This window comes from Patagioenas fasciata, chromosome 5 (genome assembly GCF_037038585.1).
Source record: "Patagioenas fasciata isolate bPatFas1 chromosome 5, bPatFas1.hap1, whole genome shotgun sequence".
Classification (NCBI taxonomy): domain Eukaryota; kingdom Metazoa; phylum Chordata; class Aves; order Columbiformes; family Columbidae; genus Patagioenas; species Patagioenas fasciata.
The window spans coordinates 59,092,251-59,107,299 of NC_092524.1; the positions used below are offsets into that span (position 1 = coordinate 59,092,251).

At 41.3% G+C, this 15,049-nt stretch overlaps 1 long non-coding RNA gene across 4 annotated transcripts in view; it reads right to left on the reverse strand.

The window, feature by feature from the left end:
- LOC139828137 (uncharacterized) overlaps nucleotides 1–15,049 on the reverse strand; it is a 211,917-nt gene that overhangs the window by 147,724 nt on the left and 49,144 nt on the right. Inside the window, exon 4 of one of the 4 annotated variants that reach the window (XR_011739441.1) lies at nucleotides 11,918–14,812. The exons of the other annotated variants lie outside the window; for them this stretch is intronic. This is a non-coding gene — a long non-coding RNA (uncharacterized lncRNA). Of the gene's footprint in view, nucleotides 1–11,917; nucleotides 14,813–15,049 lie in introns of those variants that run through there. 4 annotated transcript variants of the gene reach the window in all.

A 15,049-nucleotide genomic window follows, 5' to 3' on the forward strand; every position in this document is an offset into this window, starting at 1 on the left:
TGATAGTTGACTACTCCTGGCTTGCAGGCCTGTAGACAATGAATGGCCTGAATGGAGAACTCTAGGAGGAGCGAGATATTCAGTTGGATGACAGTTTTAACATCTGGCTTCAGTTTCTAAAAACACAGTCTGAGTTCGGATGGATGGATGGATGGATGGATGGATGGATGGATGGATACACATACACACATTTTTCTTTCACAATATGCAAATCTTTTTACAATCACCTGAAATGCACTCTCTGTGCATAATATAGCTACAAAATCAGGCATTTCTATGACAATAGCCTTCAATGTTTTAATTATGTATTGTCTCAGACTTGAAGACTTCATAGAAGCGTAAAAAACTTACACATCTGCATTTAAATGAGACAGTTCAGTCAACAGCAGTTCTCTCTGCAGCATAGTTAGGCAGGTCCCCCAAGTCTGTCTTTGTCCAATATGTAAGACAATGCCAAATTGAGTCAAATGTTAGAGAATATTACTGGTGCATCATTTTAGGTATCAGAGAAAGGCTTGGAGTTCCAGACACCAGCTAGAGGTTATACTACTTTAAGAGCAAAGAAAATGCAAGCTGGCCATACAAGAACCATGGCTTTGTGGCCTTTCATACAAGCTGCAGAAGCAACACACTAGTGCTCACAGGGCGACAGAGGGAGAGGGACAGACCAAGGCACTGGGTGCCCTGTGCACTTGCAGTAGTTTGGGAGACTGGCAGGTGGCATCCTAGGTCCTTCTTCCATTGAACAGTCACAGCAACATCAACAGGTGTCAAGAGTGCCCAGACTTGCTGAAAATGAAGCCATGGTTGTTTCAACTTGGGCAACCAGACTTAGAAACAATTTTTGAAAACAGTGCCTGCAGGGAAATGAGGGTTAGAGTGACGCTGTCCTAGCTCCCAGGCCTCACACAGAGGCAGCTCTTTGATGGCAGGACTCCTTTTTCCCTCACTTCCCCGAGCCCTTTGCAGTGAGGTGGGGCCAAAGGGAGGCATTTTCAGCCTTCAGAGGACCTTTATACTGTATTAAAAACATGGTTTCTTTAATGTTTCCTTTTTCAAAAGTAGTAATATAAACTAACTGAGTGTGCTCTTAGGAGAGCTTTTGGCAAGGGTATGGGAAAATCCTGTGCCAAACCTCATCTTTGGCATGAAGAAATAAACAGACTGTGGTTCTGCATAAAGACAAAACTTTTGGAAAGCCTTTAAAATATTTCTCATAATGAAATGGGGGCGGGGGGAGGTAGTTTTCTTGAAATTCATCATACTCTCCAGAATACGGATGCAACCTTTAAGTGTTTTGATCTCTTGAATTATGAACTGAGTTCATTCATTTACCCAAAAAAAAAAAAAAAGAAAAGGATTTTGAACAATCCTCCTTCAAGCTATTTCCATACCATTTCATCTGTCTATAGCAAACAAAAATATTGTGTCAGATACGAATGAAATTATTCTCATCACCCTGTATTACAGAATGGGAATTTGAGATTGAAAGATCATGTACTTCGTCTGCCTAAGGCCACAAAGGATCCACTGTCCGGAACAGCAGTGCCAGATTAGTTTGCTCTAGACTCTGGGTGCTGAGCCTTATGGTTCTTGATGAAGTTCCCATTCAGGATATTTGAATAAGGATATTGCCAAAGACACGGGAAAGTCCCTATCTTGGATTTTACTCTGGGTGCTCCAAGTAGTTTTCCATAGCAAACTGAATGGCAATGCAGATTATATGGAGCATTAAGGAAAAAGCAATCACAACGTTTTAGAAATATTTCAGTTAAAGAATACTGACAATGAGACTTCTCGTTAACATCACACTTCAGAGAAGAATGCAACAAGCCAACTAAAAGCCAAGAAGCCCGACACCTTTATCTCATTTTAGCTTATTACCTGAAAAACAACTGCTGTGTTGTTGAGTAGATCAACCTACCCTATTTAGCAAATAAAGTTTATCACACATAGATCTGAAACACACTTAGACGAAGATTAAGTATCCAAAAGGCTACTATGCTTTGCCAATACACACAGAATCATGTTGGACTGCCCAATGTATCATAAGTGTTATTAAAAGAAACTAAATACTGTAAGAATATTTTAATAGTGTTCCTTTTTGATTTTGGGTGGAAAGGGGGGTTGTTCTCTTCCTTCTCAGGATTATTTTTTCTAAGTACATTTCTAAAACCTACTTAGTTTTGTTTAACTCCAGCCTTGTAAAGCCCTTTCTGTGCTTCTTTCTCTCTCAAGCCTCTTTGAGCACTTTTATCTCTCTCCTTCCAACAAGGATTTTGCTGTCTTGTTCCTTTTTGTTCTCTCAGAAATCAAGTCTCTTTGCCCACAATTTGGAGAACTTCTCCAATACACACCCAAATCCACTGTGGAAGGTGACACAAAGGTTTCAGAATTAATAACCTATGAAAACTGAATCAGACAATTTCCAACTCACAAAGCTTCAAAGTTCTCTGCTTACTCCAGCAGGTATCTCTGTAGTGGATTTGTTCATGCCAAATCTTCAGCTTTTTTTCTGCAATAATGACAATTAAAAACTCTTTAAATATAGATACCAAAATTCTGATGTCACCAAGGGATTGTTTTGAGCTGGAGCCAGGACCCTGCCTCAATCTAGACCTTGACACCAGTCTGTCACTTCGAGAAAAAGGGCATACCTCAACTGCACAGCCAACCAGTTCAGCTACATAGTTGACATTTTTTCAAGCACATCACTGGAAGAAGCAGTGGTTAAACCCAAAGCTTCAGGAATTTCACTAAAGAATGTACCAGTATCTGGTTATGTAAAGGTCTTTGGTTAAAGAATACATAAACTCCAAATACCACTGGGGCTTGTGGGTTGAATTTTTTGGGGTTTTGAGTTTAGGAATTTAAGTCACATCTTACTGTGAGAAAAGAGAAAGCAAAAACAACTGAGAAATGGTATTAGTTCACAAAAAACTCAGAGCCGTATGCTGTCATGCCACAAAAATAAATAAGAGGCTAGTGCAGGACAGAAAGACAAGCTGTAACCTCCTTTCAACTAATTATCACAAACCTATTTTGCTACATTTTTATAAGCACTTTCCTATCTTCAGGCTTAGTACACTTTGTCCCAATGTAGCTCCCCCTCATTATCTAGGTCTAAGGTAGATAACTGATCAGTCCAAGTTCCATTGTATATCCAAGTGCTTCCCATGAGAGTAAAGTACTTCATGTGCAAGGAGGTGACAGGTTTCTCTTTAAAAACATTCTTCTTATTTTCATCACAACTCACTGCAGCATCTATATACATGATGCTACTATACAGAATAGGGCAGGACAGGATTCTTTAAGATGCATACTGCAACATTTTAGAATGTGATTCTGAGGCATTACTGGAGAGAGATTTCCTGCAAGTAGCACTATAAGAAATTGGTTATTTAAAAGAGATTAACAAAACAATGGAGTAGAAGAGGCTGACTTACTGGGAGGTATAAAATGAAGATGGCATGAAGCCAAGAGTGCAAGACAGCTGCAGAGCACATTAAGAATCGGGACGCTGAGGATCAGGCTGGATTTATATAATAAAACCAGAGACAAGGTTCAGTTGTGAAGAACTTCTCCTGCATGGGTGAGAAAGCTAAAGGCAGTGTTGTCAACTGAGTAAGTACTAGGTGATGGAGAAAAATTCCAAGGCCTGATCCAAGTTAATGAACAGGCTTTACTGACCAGGCTTCATGTTACATGATGGAGAGCCCAAGCTCTACAGTGAAATCTGACCCAAATAGTCAAGGAAGTTCTGCTCCTATCAATAGAAGCGCTGCTGGTGTTCAACGGAAATGCAAATGTGAAAGGAATGGTTCTTTCACAAACGCTTGTTAGAGGAAGATTCATGGCCTATTGTGCATACACACAGAAATACACAGACAAATACAGACATCCGTTGGGTAAACATCTTTAAGATAATGTGCATGCACATTAGCTCTGAAGGGTACAGCTTGCGTTCACTCCACTGACCTCATTCTCATCCATCTATGTTTAATGTAGCCCACCACAACAACTGAGTTCTTTATTTGTTAAATACACAATGTAGATAAATTTTGCTTTTTTCTAAATTGCCACAGAAGGTAAATTCACAATCTTTCAGGATGAAAAAAGGTTATTTTATGTAAACTTATTTTCTCAGCAGGCAATTAAAACCACATTTTAAATATCTTTGTCTTCTACTTAAAAAAAAAATCAGCAGATGTTTTTTGGATGAGCTATGTTGTTTACTATTTTCCTAAGATGTCCAAAACATGAAACTCATTTAACCCCTAGAGGAGTGACACAGAAATAACGTGATGTGCATCATACATCAAATAATGGTCACTCCTGCTGCTTTTTAGACATCTGGGGCTTAATTTGCAATTACTTGCATTTATAGAGCAAGGCTATACAATATAAATGGGAACACATCTCCTAAGTTGATGTAGAATTAATTTTCAAAGGGTGACATGCACCGTAAATCCTATTGTGTGATTACTATAAACATGTAAACAAAAGAATAAGGAACAGTGTTGTCTGCTAATGGATCTTCAGTTATAAATTTCAATTGTTATAACATGTGATTAATTTATGTGTTCAAATTAAGTCTCCATTTTTGCATGTTTAATTATTAGATATTTAAAATTGTGGATGGGTGCGTTTGATCATAAGCAGCATTCAGGAAAAAAATTAGCACTTGCAATTTGCTTGTTCTTGTTTAAAATGTTCTCATTATATTAAGGAATGAAAAAGTTGGAAAAAGGAATGTCTCTGTTCCCAGCTAGCAATGCACACAAGTCAAGAGCTCTCCTCTTTCTAATATTTCCCACAAGGATGTGCATCAGAGGTATCTTTTTGATGACCAAATGACAGTAGGAATCTGTGAAAATAATAATGTGTCTTTGGAGAGTCCAGTAGTACACATACCACGGATGCCATCATTTAATCCCATTTTAGAGATCCCTCATTTCCAAAAACATCAGATACCCCTAAATTTTAGAGAGATTTCCATCTCATGCCTCTGTGCCATGGATTAATAGCTCCAGGGACTATGGTACAATTTTCCTAGTAAAACACAGGGGTCCAACTGCAAAAGAGGGCTTAGGGCTGTGCAAATAACTTTTTTTTTTTCAGTTCAGCTGCCAAGTCAAACAGTTGAAAAAGAATGCTGGTTCGAACTGAACCAAATTCAAAATTTTTCCAGGTTTCCACACCAAAACCACTACCATTCCCACTCAGCCCACTGTACTTCCTTTAAAATGAAATGTTCCATATGTCTCAAGAAGAACCAGTTTTGGAAAATGAAAACATTTGGCAAATGCAAACATAAAAGGCGAGGAAACACAAGGCAAGATTTACAAAATCATTGCAAAAGGATTGTTCTCTGTGACTTTTTATATACAATTCATTCCTTTGCTAAACTGAGGTAGTTTTGTCCCCACTGTGTTGACTGTAACAGTGTTTGCCCCACCTTCCCAAGTGAGTACCATTAACATCATATTGCAGAGTAATTCTTACTCTGTTGCTCATTGAATCCCAACTATTATTGAAGTGCTTTGTATGAGTGGCTTATTGGGCCTGTTCCATTGTGGAATGATCCACACAATACAAACTTCGGAATAAAAGGAGAATTTATAACCTTTGGAAGAAGGGGCAGGCTACTCAAGAGGAATACATGAACACTATGAAATTATGCAGGGAGAAAATTAGAAGGGACGAAGCCAAACTAGAGCTGACCCTAGCTGCTACTGTAACAGGGAACAAAAAATGCTTCTATAAATACATTGGCAACAAAAGAATGGCTAAGAATCTCCAGCCTCTGGTGGATGCGAGGGGAAACATAGTGACAAAGGATGAGGAAAAGGCTGAGGTACTACATGCATTCTTTGCCTCAGTCTTTAATACTAAGACCAGTTCTGCTCCAGGTGTAAAGCCTCCTGAGCCAGAAGACAGGGACAGGAAGCAGAATGAATCACAGAATCATAGAATGGTGAGGGTTGGAAAGGACATCTGGAGATCATCTAGTCCAACCCAACTGCTAAAGCAGGTACACCTAGAGCAGCTTGCATGGGAATGTGTCCAGGCGAGTTTTGAATGTCTCCAGAGAAGAAGACTCCACAATCTCTCTGGGCAGCCTGTTCCAGTGCTCTGGGACTCTCAAAGTAAAGAAGTTTTTCCTCATATTCAGATCAAACCTCCTGTGCTTCAGTCTGTGCCTATTGCCCCTCATCCTATCGTTGGGCACCACTGAAAGGAGGTGCCATCCTCTTGACATCCACCTTTGAGATATTTATAGACTTTGATGAGATCCCCTCTCAGCCTTCTCTTCTCCAGGCCAAACAGACCCAGCTCTCTTAGTCTCTCCTCATAAGAAAGATGCTCCAGGCCCCTAATCATCTTTGTAGCCCACCACTGGAATCCCTCCTGTAATTCCTTGTCCTTCTTAAACTGGGGAGCCCAGAACTGGACACAGTACTCCAGATGCAGCCTCACCCAGGCAAAGCAGAGGGGGAGGAGAACCTCCCTCAAGCTGCTGGTCACACTTTTCTTAATGCACCCCAGGATACCATTGGCCTTCTTGGCCACAAGGGCACGTTGTTTACTCATTGTCAACCTGTTGTTGACCAGAACTCCCAAGTCCTCCTCTGCAATGCTGCTCTCCAGCAGATCCACCCCTAACCTGTACTGATGCCTGGGGTTATTCGTCCCCAGGTGCAGGACCCTGTACTTGTGCTTGTTGAACTTCATTAGGTTATTCTCTGCCCAGTCCTCCAGCCTGTCCAGGTCTTGCTGAATGGCAGCACAGCCTTCTGGTGTGTCAACCCTTCCTCCCAGTTTGGTATCATCAGTAAACTTGCTGAGGGTGCACTCAGTCTCTTCATCCAGGTCATTGATGAACAGGTTGAACAAGACTGGACACAGTACTAACCCCTGGGGAACCCCACTAACTACAGGCGTCCAACCAGACTATGCACCATTGATCTCAATTCTCTTGAGCTTTGCCATCCAGCCAGTTCACAGTTCATCTCACCATGCATTCATCCAGCTCATGCTTCCTGAGCTTGCCTATGAGGATGTTGTGAGATACGGTGTCAAAAGCCCCAGTAATTAAATGGGAAATACTTAGCAACCTGTTACACCACTTAGGTCAGATAGGATCCATCCAAGGGTATTGAGGGAGCTGGCGGAGGTGCTCACCAAGCCACTTTCAATTATCTATAGGCAGTCACGGCTAATTGGGGAGGTCCCAGTCAACTGGAAGTTAGCAAACATGACAGAAGGAGGATCTGGGGAATTAAAGGGCTGTCAGCCTGACCCTGGTGCCAGGAAAGGTCACGGAACAGATCATCCTGAGTGCAATCACGTGGCACATACAAAACAAACAAGTGATCAGGCCCAGTCAGTATGGGTTTATGAAAGGTAGGTCCTGCTTGACCAATCTGATCTCCTGCTATGACAAGGTGACCCACTTAGTGGATGAGGGAAAGACCGCAGATGTTGTCTACCTAGGCTTCAGTAAAGCCTTTGACACTGTTTCCCACAGCGTTCTCCCAGAGAAACCAGCATCTCATGACTTGTATGGGCGTACAAAGAGTTGTGCTGAATGTCGGTAGCCAGTCATGAATGGTGTTCCCCAGAGTTCGGTACTGGGGCTCGTTCTGTTTAATCTCTTTATCAATGATCCAGATGATGAGATTGAGTGCACCTTCAGTAAGTTTGCAAATGAAACCAAGCTGGGTGGGAGTGTTGATCTGCTAGAAGGCAGGAAGGTCCAGAGGGATCTGGACCAGCTGGATCTTTGGGCTGAGGCCAACAGAGGCTCAATAAGGCCAAGTGCCAAGCCCTCCACTTGGGTCACAATAACCCCATACAATGCTGAAGGCTTAAGGAAAGAGTAGCTGGAAAGTTGCTTGGTGGAAAAGGACCTGAGGGTGTTGATTGATAGCCAGCTGAACATGAGCCAGCAGTGTGCCCAGGTGGCCAAAAAGGCCAACAGCATCCTGGTGTGCATTAAGAATACTGTGGCCAGCAGGGAAGTGATTGTTCACCTGTACTCAGCACTGGTGAAGCTGCGCCTCGAATACTGTGTTCAGTTTCTGGTCCCTCACTACGACAAAGACATTGAGGTGGGGGAGCGAGTTCAGAGAAGCCAATGAAGCTGGTGACAGGTGTAGAGAACAAATCTTATGAGGAGCAGACAAGACAACTGGGGGTCTAGCCTGGAGAAAAGGAGGAATTGGGGAGACCTCGTTGTTGCCTACAACTATCTGAAAGGTGGTTGTAGCATGGAGGTTGTTGGTCTCTTCTCCCAAGTAGCAAGTGACGAGAGGAAATGGCCTCAAGTCAAGCCAGGAGAGGTTTAGACTGGATACTAGGAAAAATTTATTCACAGAAAGAGTTGTGAAGCACTGGAACGGGCTGCCCAGGGAAGTGGTTGAATCATCATCCCTGGAGGTGTTTAAAAGATGTATAGATGAGGTTCTTAGAGACATGGTTTAGTGCCAGAGTTAGGTTATGGTTGGACTCGATGATCTTGAGGGTGTCTTCCAACCAAAATGATGCTATGATTCTAATAATTCCTGGGACATTCATATGAGGAGTTAGGGATCCAAATTCAAACTACAGTCTTGATCAGACCGAGCGTGGGTTTGAACACTCACCTGACTTTGCTTCTGTAACTAGATACTGGAGGATTGTGAGGTAGGTTCTCACTCCTTGTGTTGGAAGGGGTTTGCTTTGCATGCAGTGCTTAAGTGGCCACGACCAAAACTGAGAACATCTTTATAATGTGGTGATTACCACACTCACCTAGCAGAGAGAGCATCAGTCCCACAGACTGCTCCACTGAAACAAAAAAGTGTAAACATGAACAACTGAGAACACATCACAGTAGACCTCACTGCTGCTAATTGCTCATGTCCTGTCCTAAGAGACAGGGCAGCAAGACCTAAATATCCAACTCAGAGGACAGAATTAAACTGTGGTATCCACCATCACAGATGAACAGCTTAACAACCAAGATAGGCGGTAGAAGAGAATACACCCCTGGTGAGGTCAGCCTGCTTCCCATCACCACCAGTATTCTCCTCAGATTAAATTTTCCATTAAGGATCAAATTACCCCAAATAATTTGCTCAATGCCAGAAGTGACTTTTTTTTGATACTATGAGTTTTTTTCTTATTGTCTTACAAGATGTACACACACTTCTGAAACAGAACAGTTCTTCAAACAGGAATATCCTGCCATCTAGCAAAGCAAAAAGTCTGGTAATTATAATACTGAGCTGTTATAGACAAAATTAGTAGATATTATGAACAAAGTCGACCACACATACACTCATGGCAGTATACACACTTGGAAATGCTTACACATCTGAAGATTCAAGGCACCAGAGCTCAGATCAACTGCCCAGTTTACAGAAGATGCTGGAGAAAAACTTGGCATACAGCAGCCTTCACACCATTTCTACAATCTATGCCCTTTTCTGCATCTTATAAATATTTGCACAAGGGAGATGCCGGACAAGCCAAAATGTAGTTTCAAATGTCTGAATTCATGAAGGTTTGTGAAGGAATGGCCTTTCTGTTTGTTAAGTATTATACATATAGAGAGGTGTCATAAGGGCAGAGAGAGCAGTAGGAAAATATATCGCAAAAATATATATCAGCAGCAATTAAGCAAGTCCAGAGAAAGGCAATGAAGGTTGTGAAGTGTCTAGAGAACAAGTCTTAATGAGGAGCTGTTGAGGGGACTGGGGCTCTTTAGCCTGGAGAAAAGGAGGCTGAGGGGAGACCTTATTGCTTTCTACAACTATCTGAAAGGAGGTTGTAGCATGGACGTTGTTCATCTCTTCTGCCAAATAGAAAGTCATAGGACAAGAGGAAATAGCCTCAAGTTGTGCCAGGGGAGGTTTAGACTGGATATCAGGATTTTTTTTATTTCCAGAAAGGATTGTCAGGCATTGGAACAGGCTACCTGAGAACGTGGTTGAGTCACCATCCCTGGAGGTGTTTAAAAGACACATAGATGAGGTTCTTAGGGACATGGTTTAGTGCCAGTGTCAGGTTAGCTGTTGGCCTTTATGATCTTGAGGGCCTCTTCCAACCAAAATGATTTTATGATTTCTAATATTGAGCATTTTCAGGTACTACATTTTCTGAATAATTGGATGAATCAAAACAATCCCTGCCTCAAAAGAAACAGATTGCAACTTAGGAAAAAATGCACAATGTAGGTATATATCTGAGCCCACTGAAATATTCATTCCAAATATGCTTTATTCTGAGTGCATGAAGAGACAGAGGAAAATGGATCATCTGCAAAACACTTGAGTCTATCTTTTTCTTTTTCTTCCTAATTGAGGAAAATAAAACTGAAAAATATTTAGTTGATTGGGATTCCAGTCACAATTCTAAAGTATTTGCAAATTTTAGCAAAAGAACCAGTTAAAAGCCAGCACTAACAGCCATATATCTTGGCAACATTTTCTTTGAAGGTAACAAATATCTAGGAGGTGACAAATCATGCCTGACAAATTTGGTGGCCTTCTACAATGGGGTTACAGCATTGGTGGATAAAGGAAGAGCAACCGACATCATCCATCTGGACTTGTGCAAAGCATTTGACACCATCCCTCATGACAACCTTGTGTCTAAATTGGAGATAAATAGATTTGACAGATGGATCACTCAGTGGATAGGAAATTGGCCACACTCAAAGAGTTGTAGTCAATGGCTCGATGTCCAAGTGGAGACCAGTGATGAGTGGCATTCCTCAGGGTTCAGTATTGGGACCAGCGCTGTTTAACATCTTTGTCAGTGACATGGACAGTGGGAATGAGTCCATCCTCAGAACTTTGCCAACTAAACTAAGCTATCTGGTGCACTGGAGGGAAGGGCTGCCATCCAGAGGGACCTTGACAGGCTTGAGAGGCGAGCCTGTGTGAATCTCATGAAGTTCAACACGGTTAAGTGCGAAGTCCTGCACATAGGTCATGGCAATCCCAAGCACAAATACAGGCTGGGCAGAGAGACAGATCGAAAGCAGCCCTGAGGAGAAGGACTTTGTGGTGTTGGTTGATGAGGGGCACACCATGACCTGGCAATGTGCACCTGTAGCCCAGAAAGCCAACTGTATCCTGGGCTGAATCAAAAGAAGTGTGGCCAGCAGGTCAAGGGAGGTGATTCTGTCCCTCTGCTCCACTCTCATGAGACCCCACCTGGCATACTGCATCCAGTTCTGGAGCCTCCAACATAAGAAGGACATGGACCTGTTGGAGCAAGTCCAGAGGAGGGCCATGAAGATGATCAGAGGGCTGGGGCACCTCTCCTGTGAATACAGGCTGAGAGAGTTGGGGTTGTTCAGCCTGGCGAAGAGACCTTATAGCAGCCTTCCAGTACTTAAAGAGGATCTACAAAAAAAGCTGGAGAGGGACTTTTGACAAGGGCACATAGTGACAGGACAAGGGGTAATGGCTTTAAACTGAAAGAGGGTAGACTGAGATTGTATATGAGAAATAAATTTTTCACCATAAGGGGGGTGAGGCTCTGGAACAGGCTGCCCAGAGAAGTTATGAGTACCCATCCGTGGAAGTGTGCAAGGACAGGTTGGATGGGGCTTTGAGCAACCTGGTCTAGTGAAAGGTGCTTCTGCCCGTGGCGGAGGGGTGGAACTAGGTGATCTTTAAGGTCTCTTCCAACCCAAACCGTTCTATGATTCAATGATTCCATGGCAGTCTACTTTCAGCATCACAGTTTGGAAGTACAACAGACAGAAATGTTGAGAAGTAGTAAAGTTTTCACAAATTATCTTTTAAAAAATGAGGCACTGGATTAAACTATTTTTGCTCAAATAGTGGAAATGAGAAAAAATGTGAAAGCAGTGTTATTTTTTGCTTGAAATTACTAATACATAGAAACATTGCTTTTACTTTATTTTATTTTTAAAATATTAGTGAAGACACTTTAATTTCCTTTGTTCTCTTTTTCTGTGCAGGCTTAACTGACAGTCTCCTGCAGTTATCATCATAGTTGAAGCCTGCACCTATTGCTCTGGGGCAAGTAGCTATCTGCTGAAGCTTATTAGGTTTATCACTAAACAGTAACTAAATGAAAAAAACCCTATAGCTTTGAAAGAAGACCTGGCATGCAGATAACATTTATGACTGAATAAATTCCACTAATATTTCTCTAAGCAATTGTTGTTGTTTTCTGCCATGTTTTTGTGACTTCTAATGCACTCTTCACTTCACTTTAGGCATTCAAGATACACTGGCTAGTTTCTTGACCGAGGACTAATTTTAATTTCCCAACATTGCACATGCAGCTGGTATTCTCACTATTGCTTTACCTACTGCAGGAACCCAGATATGGCTGAGGGCAGAATTTATAGCAAGCGATACAAGATCAGAGTGCACAGAACTTCAGCCATTTTCTAGGAGTCACAAACAGCTTCACTCACTGAGCTACATTCACAATATACTGGATAAAGACATACAAGCTATTAGGGTAACAAGCAACAACAGTTACACTAGTTACAATATCACACTGGCATAGCCATAATATTTCTTGTTCCATGCTACCTTGTACAGTGCCATCTGAAGACATTGCCTCTCACTGAACTGTGGTACGCTGACCTCTCCAAAAACCCAAGCAGATAATGAGAATGCCTTATAGCACAGCTGGATTGCTCACAGGCAGAGTAATACATTCAGCAAGCACTGCAAGATCTCTAGTTTGCACAGCATCACTGTGGGAGGGCTCTAGTTGGAGCTTTTAAATATTAGCCAAGGAAAAGGGCTGTTTTCATCATTTCAGCACAATATTCATTCCATTTATATTTTTAACAGTTGCATTGCTCTTGTTCAACTAGGGGACTATCAGAAATTAGCAATATTCTGGACACTTTCAAACGTTTCACATATTTTGTGTCAGAACTGTGGTGAGTCACATGACATGCAGCTGTGTTAATATATTTAGGGTTTGAATACTTATAAACTCTTGCACTCTGGAGTATTATTTTTCTACTTGTTTACATTTGAGAACTACTGGATTTTGTTGGGGTTTTTTAACCACAAGGCTAGAATTTATGGGGAAAAAATTAAGCAATAAATAGGTACAGTGTCTTACCTTCATTTTTCATGTCGTGCCTGCCCACAGAAGGATTAGAGAGATAAAGCTGGTTTTCTTCTGTGAAACTGCAACTAGTCCAGTCACAAATTGACAAACACTCCTTTCCATGTCAGCTATACTTTGACCGCACAAGTATGGTTTACAGATTATGGGAGTCACAAAAACACATGGCAAAGAGCTCTCAGCAGCCTCACTTATGTATCAGCAGGAAGAGCTTCCAAAGCTTCCAAAGGACCTCTCCATCCCTGCAGTGCTGAAAACCTTCCAGGGAAAATCTGCCTGGATACCAATGATCTCGTTTCATTTGGGGGAAACTGTAATCTCAGACAGCTGTTTCATTGTGGGAAAGTACCAGTTCACGGAAAAAAAATTAATCATAAACACAAAGCTTCACCTTTGAAATACAGAGCTTTACCTGAATAAATTCTAATAACAAGTCTGTACCAGAGATCACAGACAAGCTTCATCACTTAATCACATAGACAGACTAATAGACCCCATAATTGTTTCTAAAGGTGCATGGCAGTGACCACAAATAAACGAAATGTGCAGTATCTTACTTGAGACTATTTCATTCCTTCTTAACTATGCAGCTTTTTAAAAATGCTGACAGCCTCGGTGGTGGAATCTGAGGCACACCTGATACCGTATGGACGGTGGCAACTTGATTTTTTACAGATAAATTTGCAATTAGACATATTAAAAAGAAAGTGACTACACTATCTTTGAGGAAAATATCTGAAGTTATATATGGCAACACTTCATAAATGGAAAATTTACAATGGATTTTGTTCACAGAGATTGTTGAAAGTGATCTGAGAAAAACAAGATGTGTCTGTCAGCTGGCAGCAGATGACTTAATGGATAGTTCTTCAAAAGCATGACTGTGAAGTTTGGAGAAATGATGGCAAATTTTATGGGTGGAGAGCTAGTAAGGTTAAGTATGTCAGTTGCAGTCTCACACAGAAGTGCTTCAGAACAGACTCCATAAAGGAATGTGTTCCACCTGTCCTTTAGCTTCTGCTACAGGCATCTCAGAGTTGTTAGCTTATACTTGCCAGTCTCAACCTCAGACACACTTCAAATACCATCTTCAATCCAATTTCAGAGACTGAAAAAAATAAGATTTTGAAATGCAAAAACCATTTAGATCACTACCTCAAGCCTTCTCTCATCTTAAGCAGAGTAATACAAGTCATTGTTCTTAAGATTGCCTTAACTGACAACAAGAAGCACACATCTGTTATAGAATAAATTACTTACATCAGTTAATCTATTGCTGAACACTTAGAAGTAAATTAGAGAAGGTTAACACAATACTGGGGCATAAATCTGATTTCACCTAACTACTTGCAAATATTTCAGCCACCTTGTTTCTGTTTGGAATGCCACAGCAAGATAATTATTGTATGGTTATTAACTTGACTCAGGAAGGGAAAAAAACTCTGAATTTTAAAAAGGCAATCAGGTGTCAAAGAAGACCAAGCATAGAGGATAAACTGTAACTTGATGATGTCTTTCTCTTGCCCTTGAGGTATTGATCTGGCATAAAGTCTCCAATGACAGAGAGAGCCACAGCTCTATAAACAGCTGGTAAAAGCTTGGACACTCTCTTCTGTGGGGAGGAAATCCCAACATTTCCAAACAAGTCTTCATTCTAAACACGAGTCAAAACACGGCATCTCAAAGATTCCTGCAAGAAGGAAAATTCAATATATTCAGTTTTAGAAAAAGAAGTTATTTTTATTGTTTAGTTGGTTGTTTTTTTCCTAAATGAAATTGGACAACAAGCTGCTTCAGGGGAATCCTGAGATTGCTCCAAGCCCTAGAAGTGTTGAGGAACACCCCTTGGGAGTAGGCTGTACCCAATCAGGGTAGATTTTCAATGTCCTCAGAAGCAGAGTTGTTTCTGCTACAAACCCATCTGGTT